We start from the raw sequence: 15,094 nt of genomic DNA, 5'->3' as shown, positions 1-15,094 counted from the left end.
TATCTGATCTTTATTGAAAGTGTCTAACTTGGCACAAGATGGAACAAATAAGGGAGTGTAATTAGTTAGATTTGTGATGAAGTTCACACAGTGATTATATTTATAACACACGTCCCTATTTTAAATACTTTTCCTCAGAAATGGAAGAAGATTTTAATCCAATCCAGGCTCACAATGTTTGCACTTCTTAATATATAGCAATGAACATTACTGTTTTGGAAGCCTATTTCCTTTCAAGATTGAAGGCTTAATGAAAAACATCAAAATTTTTTAATCTACCAAACAGCATTAGATTCTTCAAGAGGAATGGATACAAACCAAATATTATGCTTTATATTCAAGGCTTTATACCACTAGAGGCAGGGTTTTCACAAGGAGCTATTGCTTATATCTTTTCCTACATTATATGTGCTGTACATACTGCTCTGCTTCCTAACTTTCCATATATGGCTATTCTCAAAACTATTCTGTACACCAGCTCTTAAGATTATTTTAAAGAAGGATGTCTATGTAAGGAAAGCAATTACAGAATAATCCTATTTCATGAACTCACATTAAACTTATAGTTTATAAAGTTATTCCGTTTTCCTGGTGTCCCGGCAGGCTGCCTGCAACCTCCTTTTTTCCTTCCAGGAAACAGCTCAGATCCCTCCAAGAAGAGCTACGTGGTTCAGTGGCTGTCCCGGCCTGATCCTGATTCGCCCATCCAGAAGATCTCGTCAAGTAACCGACCCGTTTATAACTCTGCCTCTGCCCTCCAGTGCGTGCCCTGCGCCTTGTGGAGCTTGCCTTGGGCTCCCCTCCTCTTTCTCTATGGAAAGCTCCCCTGACTCCTGCTGAGCGCTCTCTCGGGTGAATCTGTTTTCTCCGGGCCTGTGTGCTCGGCCTGCTCCTGAGCTTGTACCACTTGGTGGCCACAAGTGAGGGCCAGCCTCAAGGAGGCCTGGTCTGGGACACTGGCCTCTTGTCGGGAGGCCAGGACCTGGTTTTGTGATGGCTTGTAAAGGGGCAAAGATCTGTTGTGGTGCCGGAGGGGCCTGAGGTCACTGCGCGAGTGTGACCACCTCGCCATGGCAACCACCTCATTGGGCCACATTCCTCCAGGCTGAAGCTGCGGGTCAACTCCAAGGGGAAGCCAGCCCCATCCCCTTTCAGACGCCACCCACCATTGAAGTTGAGACCAGAGGGGTCTCTACAGTGTGCGGTGTGCGGTTTTTTTCTCCCAGTCCCCGTGCTGTGCCGGGGTGACAGACCCTAAGTTTCCTGCAGTGTCAGGGGCTTCCCGGCTGCTGCTGCTGTCTCTGCTGCTGTTGCCATTTGCTGAGTGTGTCCTTTCCAACTTGTGAAACCATGGCCTGCTTCTGTCCGGCCTTTGCACCCAACTTACACGGCCCTTGGCCCCCATATCCCCCCTGTCTTCTCGGGGGTCCAATCATACGGAGGAGGAGGCAGGGAGGCGTGTCCCTGAGATGGGACATCCTGGACTCTATCACTTCCATTCTCTGTCCATTTGCCCCAATGGCCTTTTTATTGTCCTGTGCATATGACCCGTTCAGAGGATTGGAAGTGTGATTGATTGGTTGATGATTGACTGATTGACAGATATGGACGTGCCTCACCTACCAGTGTGAACAACTACAGAATACCTCAATTTTTATTGCTTTTTTTTGCTTAGAAACACTATGTAGAAGATGCCTTAAAGTTGAAAGCTAACAGAACTGGCTGCGCACTCCAGCCTTAGATGGGGGATGTGATCCGAGTAGGAGACAGGCACTGAAGATCTAGGGGGACCCTGCCCATTTTGCCCACCTTTTGCCAAGGGTAAGGTTTCTAAATCCATGTGGCCCTGCTCCCTCCCTGAGCCGTCTCTGTGTGAAGGGACTTAGCAGGCAACTCTGTCTATCTCTGACAAAAGGGGTCCTCCTCCAATGCCCATCTGGCCAGTTGGCGCCGACTGTTTTGTGGAGACTCCCACAAGGGGCTCCCACAGCGCGGCCTTACACCCAGAGGGTGACACACCTGGGTCCTTAGCCGTGACCAATGTAGCACTCCCAACTGACTGGTCCCACCAGCCCCACCTGGCCCCCCCAGCCACCTTCATCTGTTAATAATTCAAGTTCCCGCTGGGCCATGCGGCCAAGTCTCCTCCTACTCCCCTTGGCACTAATTACTGTTATGTAAATAATTGGTGTGTAACTGCAAATTAATCCTCTCACGACTGTTAACTTCCAACTTTGACGAGGCAATGTGAGTGATCTCTGTGGTCGCAGTCACGGGGCGCGACACGGTCCTGGGCATTTGCCTCCTGTCTGTATGCACTTTGGTTTATCAGGGATATTTTATTAGTGTTTTGTATGTACTTAATGACGTATCACGTAGGTTCCGTTGTCGTCGTCGTCGTTGCTTTTCTGTTGTTGTTGTTGTTGTTTTCTTTCTTTCCATGAGACATTAGCGTGTGCCAAAGTGACTGTGAAAATGACCTTTTAATTCTTACTAATGATGGAAAGACCTCTTGTCATGCATCTCACAAATAAACTTAATAAAAGTTCAGTTCAACTGGGAAAAAAAAATAAAGTTATTCCAATCTGATCCCAGCATTGTCAAGTAAAATGACAGGTTGTACTAGTATTAAGATCCCATAATGTAGGTTTAATTAATCACAATACCTTCTAAGAGTTACAGCAGGCAGGATGCATAGTGAGGACAAGAGACTGTAGTAAGTGCAATGATCAGGAATCCTTGCAAGGAGAATTGAATACAGCAAAAGCAATTTCAGTCTTTTGCTTTCTCTTTCACTCGAATCCTTCACTATTGTCCTGCTCTCCCTGGTTTCAATTACTACATATTCACTTGCACTCCCTGGTTTCGGTTACTACATTTTCTCCACCTTCCACAGCAATGTCATTTGCTCCAGACAGATGATCAGGCCTACAGCATACAATAATCCAGTGAGGCAATAATTCTGTGAGGCAACCCACAATCTATGATAGAATTCTTAGAAACAGTACAGATGTCTAAGACAGTACTGTGCTCAATACATGATAAGAACAAAGTAGAAGAATCTAGGAATGAATTCCCAATTATTATTTCCAGTCAGCATCTCTAGCATATTCTGGGAGAATTTTCAGTTTACATACCTTAAGTTTATTGTATAACTGAAACAATGTCAATTGCAATGATGGTTACGGAGCTTGAGGATATGGTTGGAAAGAATATGTGTGACTGAATTTCTGAATGCAACCTTGAATCAAAATCAATAGTTTATGACAACTCTAAATGGAAAATGAAAAGAAAAACCTAAATACTATGAAAATTTTGTTTTTCCTTGCTTATTCTTCGTAAACTTCACATCATGCATCCCAAATTCCACACATTTCCTGGTCCTTCCATATCTGCCTGCCACCTTTGTAACCTTCCCCACAAAAGAAAATAAAAAATTAAAATTAAGAAAAAAATTTGCCATCCCTCAAGGCAAGAACCTGGTATTATATCAGCTGCAGCCTTTTCTCACACCTGCAACCATGTTCCTGCACCAGTGCTGCTGTGCATGTCCTAGTTCACTCCTCCATCATATCTTTGTCACAGTAGCACTGGAAACTGTGGTATATTGCACTGTACACTCTTTTGACCAAACAGCTTTCCTTGCAAATGTTTGTTCCAATGAGTTATTGGTCTGGTTCTAGGCTTCTGGCCTCTTTTACACCACCAATACTGGACCCTCGGGAAGACCCTTCTTGGATATCCTGCTCTTGCCATAAATCACGAAGATCCTGTTGCTTTGGTTCAGAAGGAGAGGCACCTTCACGTAACCCAGCAGGGCATAGATAGGGTAGACGTTGTGGTGGCTAAATACAAGTCCTAGAACTGGTCCCAGATGGAAGCTGAGCTGGGTTGTCTACTAGCTCTCCTACAGCCGTGCAATCAGGGCCAGCTCTCTCATGCTGCCTAGATGAGGGGATAGGCCAGCTCTCCCATCCCAAATCACACCTCGTACCACCATGTGGTGGCTGGTGAGAGGCAGAATCACCTCAGCATAACCCTCACACATCAACATGACCTCAGGCAACAGCCTAGACCACAGATACCCCCATGGCCTTTTGGGCAACATGGGACAGAGACATCTACACAGACCATGGTGCCAGTAGACCCAAGGACCAAGACATGGCCCTAGGCAGTGGTGACATGGTCTGGACATCACCATGGCCTCAGAGGGTAGCACAGGACTCTCATATGTGGCTATTTTTCACTGTGCTTGAGTTTTCAGTTCCAGTACATCTTCATAGAACACAAACCACTATGCTTCTCTCTGTCCCCAGTCTCTCCACCATATATGTGATCAAAGTAGTAGCACCTTCTGGCTGTCTTCTGCTAGAATGAACAGGTGAACCTCTTGAAAAAAAATTTTTCATTACTAAACTTTGCCTAGTCTTCTGTTTTTATCTCCATGACAGCTTAATAGTGAGGTTTCAACCTATAAAGTCAGTACTTACAATGAATGAGTTAGGAATTGTATAAGAAAAATGTCTTTACCAAGAGACATTGCTGTAATTCTCCAACATCACATCTATGTAAAAAGTCCTTTGAGCCCAGCCCAGGCATTTCCACTACTCCTGGGAGAAGCACACAAAAACATCCCAGAATGTCAACAGACCCTGAAATAAAAATTGCAGTTTGACTACGTGCTACAGGGTAGAATGAATTTTATTTAGATATAAGGAAACAGGGTGCATCTAATTAAAGACAATTATCATCAAAAGCATAGAAAAATTAAAAAATAAATAAAAGCATGATTTCCAATGTGGTTACATTCTAGAATGAATGTTCTAACTCTGTGAAAACAGGACAACACAACAGTTTTACAAACAGTTACACATGAAACAGGACACACATTTAAGGTCTGGACACAGTCATCTATCTGTTATAGATGGTATTTTTATGTCCCAACGGATCACAGTATACATATCTCAGACATTTCTTGATATCGACATGTGTTCTTAATATTTTTTCTAAAGATCATGCTAAAATACAGATGCTGAATAATTCTGTCTGTATTTGGCCTTATATAACTCGATTCTAACAGGTTCAGGTATAAGTTTTAAACTCGAGGTACAGTGCCACACCATTAAATACAAAGGGGTAGGTGTAGAAGGGAGAATTTATGATTGACTTTTAGGCAAAGAATTGTGGCTTTATGTGACAGTAGCAAGGATTATAGTAATACTACATACTGAAAATGTAACTATCACTTATAAAAATTAAGTGGTCTGCTCAATTAATTTTATGAGGATATTTTGTCTAGTAACAAGGAAATAGAAAATTTTCATTAGCTACATTTAATATAATCTAATTTCTCCTAAGAATATACAAGGTCTGCTTTAGACAAATAACTTCAGAACAGTGCTTCTGCAGGATAGTCTTGGAAAACCTACATGCAAGCAGAAAGTAACTAGAATGAGGATATCATAAGGGATAATCTCTGCATCAAATGTAACAGCTTACGTACATTTATCAGTCTATGCTTACAAGACATTTTTATTGATGCATTCCACATAACTCTATATGATAAGTCCAAGGCCAAGTGATGCTGCACAGTGTGATAGAGTGGGGCGACAAAAAAAAAATACTGATCTCTCTACTATGGAAATCACCAGTAAGCCTCCTAGTCAAGTGAGTGGTTCTCCTAAGACAAACAGAAGTGAGGTGCCAACAAACATGTGGACACCATCATGTTATTAAACACCAAAGGAAAATACAAGTAGACTACAATCTGAGTCTACACTCAAGAACATCAGTTTCATGGCACAATTAAGTCACATATGCCTGCTATGAAGATAATGACCACTAGTTATGAAAGAGGATATAAAGCTAATTGCTTTTCTTCTTCTAATACTGTCACAAAGTTTTTGGGTTTGAGTGGTGGGTCAGTTTATCAAGACATGTGTGATAGTGAAACATAAAATCATATCTGAGGCCCCAGAGCTTCTGCTCTGAGTCTGGTGAATTATAGTTTGTGAATTTGTTGGTCTATTTGCAACAATTTCAAAATAAAATTTAAAAAATTATCAGAAGCAGAAAATTAAAGGCTTGTAATGTATCCAACTATAACATTTTTAGAAATAGACTGGACATGACTACTGACCTGGGACATGTTTGCTGGACAATCAGTCATTTCTTTCTGTGTCTCTTCTTTGATTTTTCTCTTTGACGAATGAATAAATAGCTGGCTGGTGGCCCTTTAATATCAAGGAGTCTGCCTGGTGAGCTCGGGACACACGGAGGCAGAATTCCGCTAAGACATGGCACGTCCTGTGTTTACCGGAAGTCCCACACCCACGGATCCCGGCCTGCAGCAGCTCTCTGCTCCCAGACCCCGTGAGAGAGAGACAAAACCGCCTGGTCAGGTGGGCACTCCTAAGGCTGCAGAGCCGAAGAGACCACCAACACTGCCCACCCCTGCCCACATCCCTGGCCCAAGAGGAAACTGTATAAGGCCTCTGGGCTCCTGTGGGGGAGGGCCCAGGAGCGGCAGGACCCCTGCCTGAGACACCACCGGAACCTGAACGAAACAGACCAGATAAACAGTTCTCTGCACCCAAATCCCGTGGGAGGGAGAGCTAAACCTTCAGAGAGGCAGACAAGCCTGGGAAACCAGAAGAGACTGCTCTCTGCACACACATCTCAGACGCCAGAGGAAAACACCAAAGGCCATCTGAAACCCTGGTGCACTGAAGCTCCCGGAAGGGGCGGCACATATCTTCCTGGTTGCTGCCGCTACAGAGAGCCCGTGGGCAGCACCCCACGAGCGAACTTGAGCCTCGGGACCACAGGTAAGACCAACTTTTCTGCTGCAAGAAAGCTGCCTGGTGAACTCAAGACACAGGCCCACAGGAACAGCTGAAGACCTGTAGAGAGGAAAAACTACACGCCCAAAAGCAGAACACTCTGTCCCCATAACTGACTGAAAGAGAGGAAAACAGGTCTACAGCACTCCTGACACACAGGCTTATAGGACAGTCTAGCCACTGTCAGAAATAGCAGAACAAAGTAACACTAGAGATAATCTGATGGCGAGAGGCAAGCAACAGAAACCAAGACTACATGGCATCATCGGAGCCCAATTCTCCCACCAAAACAAACATGGAATATCCAAACACACCAGAAAAGCAAGATCTAGTTTCAAAATCATATTTGATCATGATGCTGGAGGACTTCAAGAAAGACGTGAAGAACTCCCTTAGGGAAACACAGGAAAACATTAATAAACAAGTAGAAGCCTACAGAGAGGAATCGCAAAAATCCCTGAAAGAATTCCAGGAAAACACAATCAAACAGTTGAAGGAATTAAAAATGGAAATAGAAGCAATCAAGAAAGAACACATGGAAACAACCCTGGATATAGAAAACCAAAAGAAGAGACAAGGAGCTGTAGATACAAGCTTCACCAACAGAATACAAGAGATGGAAGAGAGAATCTCAGGAGCAGAAGATTCCATAGAAACCATTGACTCAACTGTCAAAGATAATGTAAAGCAGAAAAAGCTACTGGTCCAAAACATACAGGAAATCCAGGACTCAATGAGAAGATCAAACCTAAGGATAATAGGTATAGAAGAGAGTGAAGACTCCCAGCTCAAAGGACCAGTAAATATCTTCAACAAAATCATAGAAGAAAACTTCCCTAACCTAAAAAAAGAGATACCCATAGACACACAAGAAGCCTACAGAACTCCAAATAGATTGGACCAGAAAAGAAACACCTCCCGTCACATAATTGTCAAAACACCAAACGCACAAAATAAAGAAAGAATATTAAAAGCAGTAAGGGAAAAAGGTCAAGTAACATATAAAGGCAGACCTATCAGAATCACACCAGACTTCTCGCCAGAAACTATGAAGGCCAGAAGATCCTGGACTGATGTCATACAGACACTAAGAGAACACAAATGCCAGCCCAGGTTACTGTATCCAGCAAAACTCTCAATTAACATTGATGGAGAAACCAAGATATTCCATGACAAAACCAAATTTATACAATATCTTTCTACAAATCCAGCACTACAAAGGATAATAAATGGTAAAGCCCAACATAAGGAGGCAAGCTATACCCTAGAAGAAGCAAGAAACTAATCATCTTGGCAACAAAACAAAGAGAATGAAAGCACAAAAACATAACCTCACTTCCAAATATGAATATAAAGGGAAGCAATAATCACCATTCCTTAATATCTCTCAATATCAATGGCCTCAACTCCCCAATAAAAAGAAATAGATTAACAAACTGGATACGCAACGAGGACCCTGCATTCTGCTGCCTACAGGAAACACACCTCAGAGACAAAGACAGACACTACCTCAGAGTGAAAGGCTGGAAAACAACTCTCCAAGCAAATGGTCAGAAGAAGCAAGCTGGAGTAGCCATTCTAATATCAAATAAAATCAATTTCCAACTAAAAGTCATCAAAAAAAGATAAGGAAGGACACTTCATATTCATCAAAGGAAAAATCCACCAAGATGAACTCTCAATCCTAAATATCTATGCCCCAAATACAAGGGCACCTACATATGTAAAAGAAACCTTACTAAACCTCAAAACACACATTGCACCTCACACAATAATAGTGGGAGATTTCAACACCCCACTCTCATCAATGGACAGATCATGGAAACAGAAATTAAACAGAGATGTAGACAGACTAAGAGAAGTCATGAGCCAAATGGACTTAACGGATATTTATAGAACATTCTATCCTAAAGCAAAAGGATATACCTTCTTCTCAGCTCCTCATGGTACTTTCTCCAAAATTGACCATACAATTGGTCAAAAAACGGGCCTCAACAGGTACAGAAAGATAGAAATAATCCCATGCGTGCTATCGGACCACCACGGCCTAAAACTGGTCTTCAATAACAATAAGGGAAGAATGCCCACATATACATGGAAATTGAACAATGCTCTACTCAATGATAACCTGGTCAAGGAAGAAATAAAGAAAGAAATTAAAAACTTTTTAGAATTTAATGAAAATGAAGGTACAACATACCCAAACTTATGGGACACAATGAAAGCTGTGCTAAGAGGAAAACTCATAGCACTGAGTGCCTGCAGAAAGAAACAGGAAAGAGCATATGTCAGCAGCTTGACAGCACACCTAAAAGCTCTAGAACAAAAAGAAGCAAATATACCCAGGAGGAGTAGAAGGCAGGAAATAATCAAACTCAGAGCTGAAATCAACCAAGTAGAAACAAAAAGGACCATAGAAAGAATCAACAGAACCAAAAGTTGGTTCTTTGAGAAAATCAACAAGATAGATAAACCCTTAGCCAGACTAACGAGAGGACACAGAGAGTGCGTCCAAATTAACAAAATCAGAAATGAAAAGGGAGACATAACTACAGATTCAGAGGAAATTCAAAAAATCATCAGATCTTACTATAAAAACCTATATTCAACAAAACTTGAAAATCTTCAGGAAATGGACAATTTCCTAGACAGATACCAGGTATCGAAGTTAAATCAGGAACAGATAAACCAGTTAAACAACCCCATTACTCCTAAGGAAGTAGAAGCAGTCATTAAAGGTCTCCCAACCAAAAAGAGCCCAGGTCCAGACGGGTTTACTGCAGAATTCTATCAAACCTTCATAGAAGACCTCATACCAATATTATCCAAACTATTCCACAAAATTGAAACAGATGGAGCCCTACCGAATTCCTTCTACGAAGCCACAATTACTCTTATACCTAAACCATACAAAGACCCAACAAAGAAAGAGAACTTCAGACCAATTTCCCTTATGAATATCGACGCAAAAATACTCAATAAAATTCTGGCAAACCGAATTCAAGAGCACATCAAAACAATCATCCACCATGATCAAGTAGGCTTCATCCCAGGCATGCAGGGATGGTTTAATATACGGAAAACCATCAACGTGATCCATCATATAAACAAACTGAAAGAACAGAACCACATGATCATTTCATTAGATGCTGAGAAAGCATTTGACAAAATTCAACACCCCTTCATGATAAAAGTCCTGGAAAGAATAGGAATTCAAGGCCCATACCTAAACATAGTAAAAGCCATATACAGCAAACCAGTTGCTAACATTAAACTAAATGGAGGGAAACTTGAAGCAATCCCACTAAAATCAGGGACTAGACAAGGCTGCCCACTCTCTCCCTACTTATTCAATATAGTTCTTGAAGTTCTAGCCAGAGCAATCAGACAACAAAAGGAGATCAAGGGGATATAGATCGGAAAAGAAGAGGTCAAAATATCACTATTTGCAGACGACATGATAGTATATTTAAGTGATCCCAAAAGTTCCACCAGAAAACTACTAAAGCTGATAAACAACTTCAGCAAAGTGGCTGGGTATAAAATTAACTCAAATAAATCAGTTGCCTTCCTCTATACAAAAGAGAAACAAGCCGAGAAAGAAATTAGGGAAACGACACCCTTCATAATAGACCCAAATAATATAAAGTACCTCGGTGTGACTTTAACCAAGCAAGTAAAAGATCTGTACAATAAGAACTTCAAGACACTGAGGAAAGAAATTGAAGAAGACCTCAGAAGATGGAAAGATCTCCCATGCTCATGGATTGGCAGGATTAATATAGTAAAAATGGCCATTTTACCAAAAGCAATCTACAGATTCAATGCAATCCCCATCAAAATACCAATCCAATTCTTCAAAGAGTTAGACAGAACAATTTGAAAATTCATCTGGAATAACAAAAAACCCAGGATAGCTAAAGCTATCCTCAACAATAAAAGGACTTCAGGGGGAATCACTATCCCTGAACTCAAGCAGTATTACAGAGCAATAGTGATAAAAACTGCATGGTATTGGTACAGAGACAGACAGATAGACCAATGGAATAGAATTGAAGACCCAGAAATGAACCCACACACCTATGGTCACTTGATTTTTGACAAAGGAGCCAAAACCATCCAATGGAAAAAAAGATAGCATTTTCAGCAAATGGTGCTGGTTCAACCGGAGGTCAACATGTAGAAGAATGCAGATCGATCCATGCTTATCACCCTGTACAATGCTTAAGTCCAAGTGGATCAAGGACCTCCACATCAAACCAGACACACTCAAACTAATAGAAGAAAAACTAGGGAAGCATCTGGAACACATGGGCACTGGAAAAAATTTCCTGAACAAAACACCAATGGCTTATGCTCTAAGATCAAGAATTGACAAATGGGATCTCATAAAACTGCAAAGCTTCTGTAAGGCAAAGGACACTGTGGTTAGGACAAAACGGCAACCAATAGATTGGGAAAAGATCTTTACCAATCCTACAACAGATAGAGGCCTTATATCCAAAATATACCAAGAACTCAAGAAGTTAGACCGCAGGGAAACAAATAACCCTATTAAAAAATGGGGTTCAGAGCTAAACGAAGAATTCACAGCTGAAGAATGCCGAATGGCTGAGAAACACCTAAAGAAATGTTCAACATCTTTAGTCATAAGGGAAATGCAAATCAAAACAACCCTGAGATTTCACCTCACACCAGTGAGAATGGCTAAGATCAAAAACTCAGGTGACAGCAGATGCTGGAGAGGATGTGGAGAAAGAGGAACACTCCTCCATTGTTGGTGGGATTGCAGACTGGTAAAACCATTCTGGAAATCAGTCTGGAGGTTCCTCAGAAAATTGGACATTGAACTGCCTGAGGATCCAGCTATACCTCTCTTGGGCATATACCCAAAAGATGCCTCAACATATAAAAGAGACACGTGCTCCACTATGTTCATCGCAGCCTTATTTATAATAGCCAGAAACTGGAAAGAACCCAGATGCCCTTCAACAGAGGAATGGATACAGAAAATGTGGTACATCTACACAATGGAATATTACTCAGCTATCAAAAACAACGAGTTTATGAAATTCGTAGGCAAATGGTTCGAACTGGAAAATATCATCCCGAGTGAGCTAACCCAATCACAGAAAGACATACATGGTATGCACTCATTGATAAGTGGCTATTAGCCCAAATGCTTGAATTACCCTAGATCCCTAGAACAAACGAAACTCAAGACGGATGATCAAAATGTGAATGCTTCACTCCTTCTTTAAATGAGGAAAAAGAATACCCTTGGCAGGGAAGGGAGAGGCAAAGATTAAAACAGAGACTGAAGGAACACCCATTCAGAGCCTGCCCCACATGTGGCCCATACATATACAGCCACCCAATTAGACAAGATGGATGAAGCAAAGAAGTGCAGACCGACAGGAGCCGGATGTAGATCTCTCCTGAGAGACACAGCCAGAATACAGCAAATACAGAGGCGAATGCCAGCAGCAAACCACTGAACTGAGAATAGGTCCCCCGTTGAAGGAATCAGAGAAAGAATTGGAAGAGCTTGAAGGGGCTCGAGACCCCATATGTACAACAATGTCAAGCAACCAGAGCTTCCAGGGACTAAGCCACTACCTAAAGACTATACATGGACTGACCCTGGACTCTGACCCCATAGGTAGCAATGAATATCCTAGTAAGAGCACCAGTGGAAGGGGAAGCCCTGGGTCCTGCTAAGACTGAACCCCCAGTGAACTAGACTATGGGGGGAGGGCGGCAATGGGGGGAGTGTTTTGGGAGGGGAACACCCGTAAGGAAGTGGAGTGGGGAGGGGGATGTTTGCCCGGAAACCGGGAAAGGGAATAACACTCGAAATGTATATAAGAAATACTCAAGTTAATAAAAAAAAACATCAAGGAGTCAAACAGGAAAAGGAAAGTTAATAGTGAATGTTGTTAAAAAAAAAAAACACAATGTGAGATCACATGAAAAGACTCAAGCAACAGAATACTAACTGGTGTCTGGTAGGTGATCCCAAAGCCAGGAGAGCATGGAAAGACATTTAAAACTTGGAGAAAGGGCTGGAGAGATGACTCAGCGGTTAAGAGCACCCGACTGCTCTTCCAGAGGTCATGAGTTCAATTCCCAGCAACCACATGGTGGCTCACAACCATCTGTAAAGAGATCGATGCCCTCTTCTGATGTATCTGAAGACAGCTACAGTGTACTTATATATAATAAAACTTGGAGAAAAAAGTCACCATCAAGCATATGGTTACACTCAGGAAAACACTCTCTCAAAATTGATGGAGTCATAAGTGCAAGTGCAGATAGTCACAAATTAGCACAATTCATATTATAAAGCAGCATATACATACATAGGAGAAATAGAGGGATTACCTATGAGAGCATGGGAAACAGTACAATTAATGTGAAGAATAGATAAAAACACGAGAACTGGGAAATAATCCTCCATGCTCAAGACAGCAAACCACTCTCACAGTAAAAGAAGAAGAAGAAGAAGAAGAAGAAGAAGAAGAAGAAGAAGAAGAAGAAGAAGAAGAAGAAGAAGAAGAAGAAGAAGAAGAAGAAGAACACTATAAATAATCCAACCAGCAATAACAAAAACAAAATCACAGGGAATATAAATTCTACATAAAAAACCCATAGCCATTCTTGAAATCAATATGGAGAATCCTCAATTAAATAAACAAATCCTCACATTAAATAAATCTAGCACATGACTCAGCTCTTCCACTCCTTGGCATATGCTCAAAGATCTCAACATCCTACTCCACAGAGACGCGCTCAACATTGTCCATTGCTGCTATATTCATAATAGGTACAAAATGGAAACAACAGAAAAGTCCTCCAACCGAGAAATAAAAGTATATATATGCAGTATAAGATATTGAGCTGTAAAAAATTTAAATCATGGGTTCTACAGGTAAATGGATGGACTTAGAACAGATCTGAGTGGAGTAACCCAGACCCAGAAAGAGAGACATTGCTTGTTCTCTCTCATAGGAAGTTCGTAGCTCCAAACCTTCACGTGTGAGTTCACAATCTAGAGTAACTGCAGAAACCAGAAAAGTAAAACATGGATCATGGGTAGGAGGTGAGGAGTAATAGACAGTGGTAATAGAGTAAGAATGATTCAAAGGATGAAATGGAAAATGTATAAGAGAGCTTTCCTTATACAGAAGGGAAAAAATATAAACATTTAAGAAGGATAAAAATAACAGTAACGATGTCTAAATTTTCATAAGGAAACATAATATTCTCCATCTACCATAAAATGCCTAACATTCATATAAAACTATGAATGCTTATAGATTTGGAGTGTAAAGGTAAACTTCCCCTTGGGTTTATAATGCTCCCTACAAGAGTCATATATTGTCCAATGAAACAACCAACAAGAAGCTTGCTTTGAAGTTATTAGTTACAGCTGTACAAGAGACTCCCAATTATACTCTATTGCTGTTGTTCATATTTGTTCCCTGATGTAAAAGGTCAGAAGTCATCAAGAGATGGATATGACATTAAAGACTTCCTTTGGGACTGGCTTTCATGGATGGTATGAGAAGGAACATGAAAGCTTACCAAAATTGGAGCCAACCACCAATTTTACCCATCTATGACGCCTATGAACCAGAACAAGCTGCCCTGCATGAATATCCTGAGGGTACAAGAGTAGCAACAATACACTGCTGGCAACCAACAGCCTCTAATTTACTTAAGACCCTCTTGATGAGGGAAATCATGCTGAGGCCTGGAAACACAGGCAGTTTCCCCAAGGCTAGTAAAGTCATGTATCTTGGAGGAAAAGCTACAACCACTATTTACTAAATCAGAAAAAACCTAAATGCATTCTAAATATCTATCCTGATTTCCACAGATAAATTTAGCATTCACCTTTCATCAAAGAAATGGAGGTAATTACATGAATCTACAATCAGTCAAAATGTAGAGTGTAATAGATATTACAACTGACACATAAGCAAAACAACTCAGGCATCTAAGGCTCAGCCATCACTGAACAAGAAGGAGCAGGAATATTGTAAGAGCCAGATGAACAGGAGGTTTGCTATGATATCGTGTCTCCTAGAAATTGCAGAGAAGCTACATACATAAAATATTACAATCATGGTTGCTTATACATGAAAGCTTACTAGTCTTCAAGCCTAGTCAAATAATGAAGAATTCTGAGAGCTGGAGAATTAAAATTTCCCAGAGAATAGTACACCATATGGTTATGGTTGTTCAGA

At 41.3% G+C, this 15,094-nt stretch overlaps 1 long non-coding RNA gene across 1 annotated transcript; it reads left to right on the top strand.

Annotated features, from left to right (window-relative positions):
- Positions 1-589: 589 nt before the first annotated feature.
- On the top strand, positions 590-2,574 carry LOC120099215 (uncharacterized). The gene is made up of 2 exons (XR_005498275.2): positions 590-723; positions 1,676-2,574. It is a non-coding gene; the product is annotated as an uncharacterized LOC120099215 (long non-coding RNA).
- Positions 2,575-15,094: the final 12,520 nt, after the last annotated feature.

This window comes from Rattus norvegicus, chromosome 1 (assembly GCF_036323735.1).
Source record: "Rattus norvegicus strain BN/NHsdMcwi chromosome 1, GRCr8, whole genome shotgun sequence".
NCBI lineage: Eukaryota > Metazoa > Chordata > Mammalia > Rodentia > Muridae > Rattus > Rattus norvegicus.
This window is presented reverse-complemented; position numbering and strand designations above follow the sequence as displayed.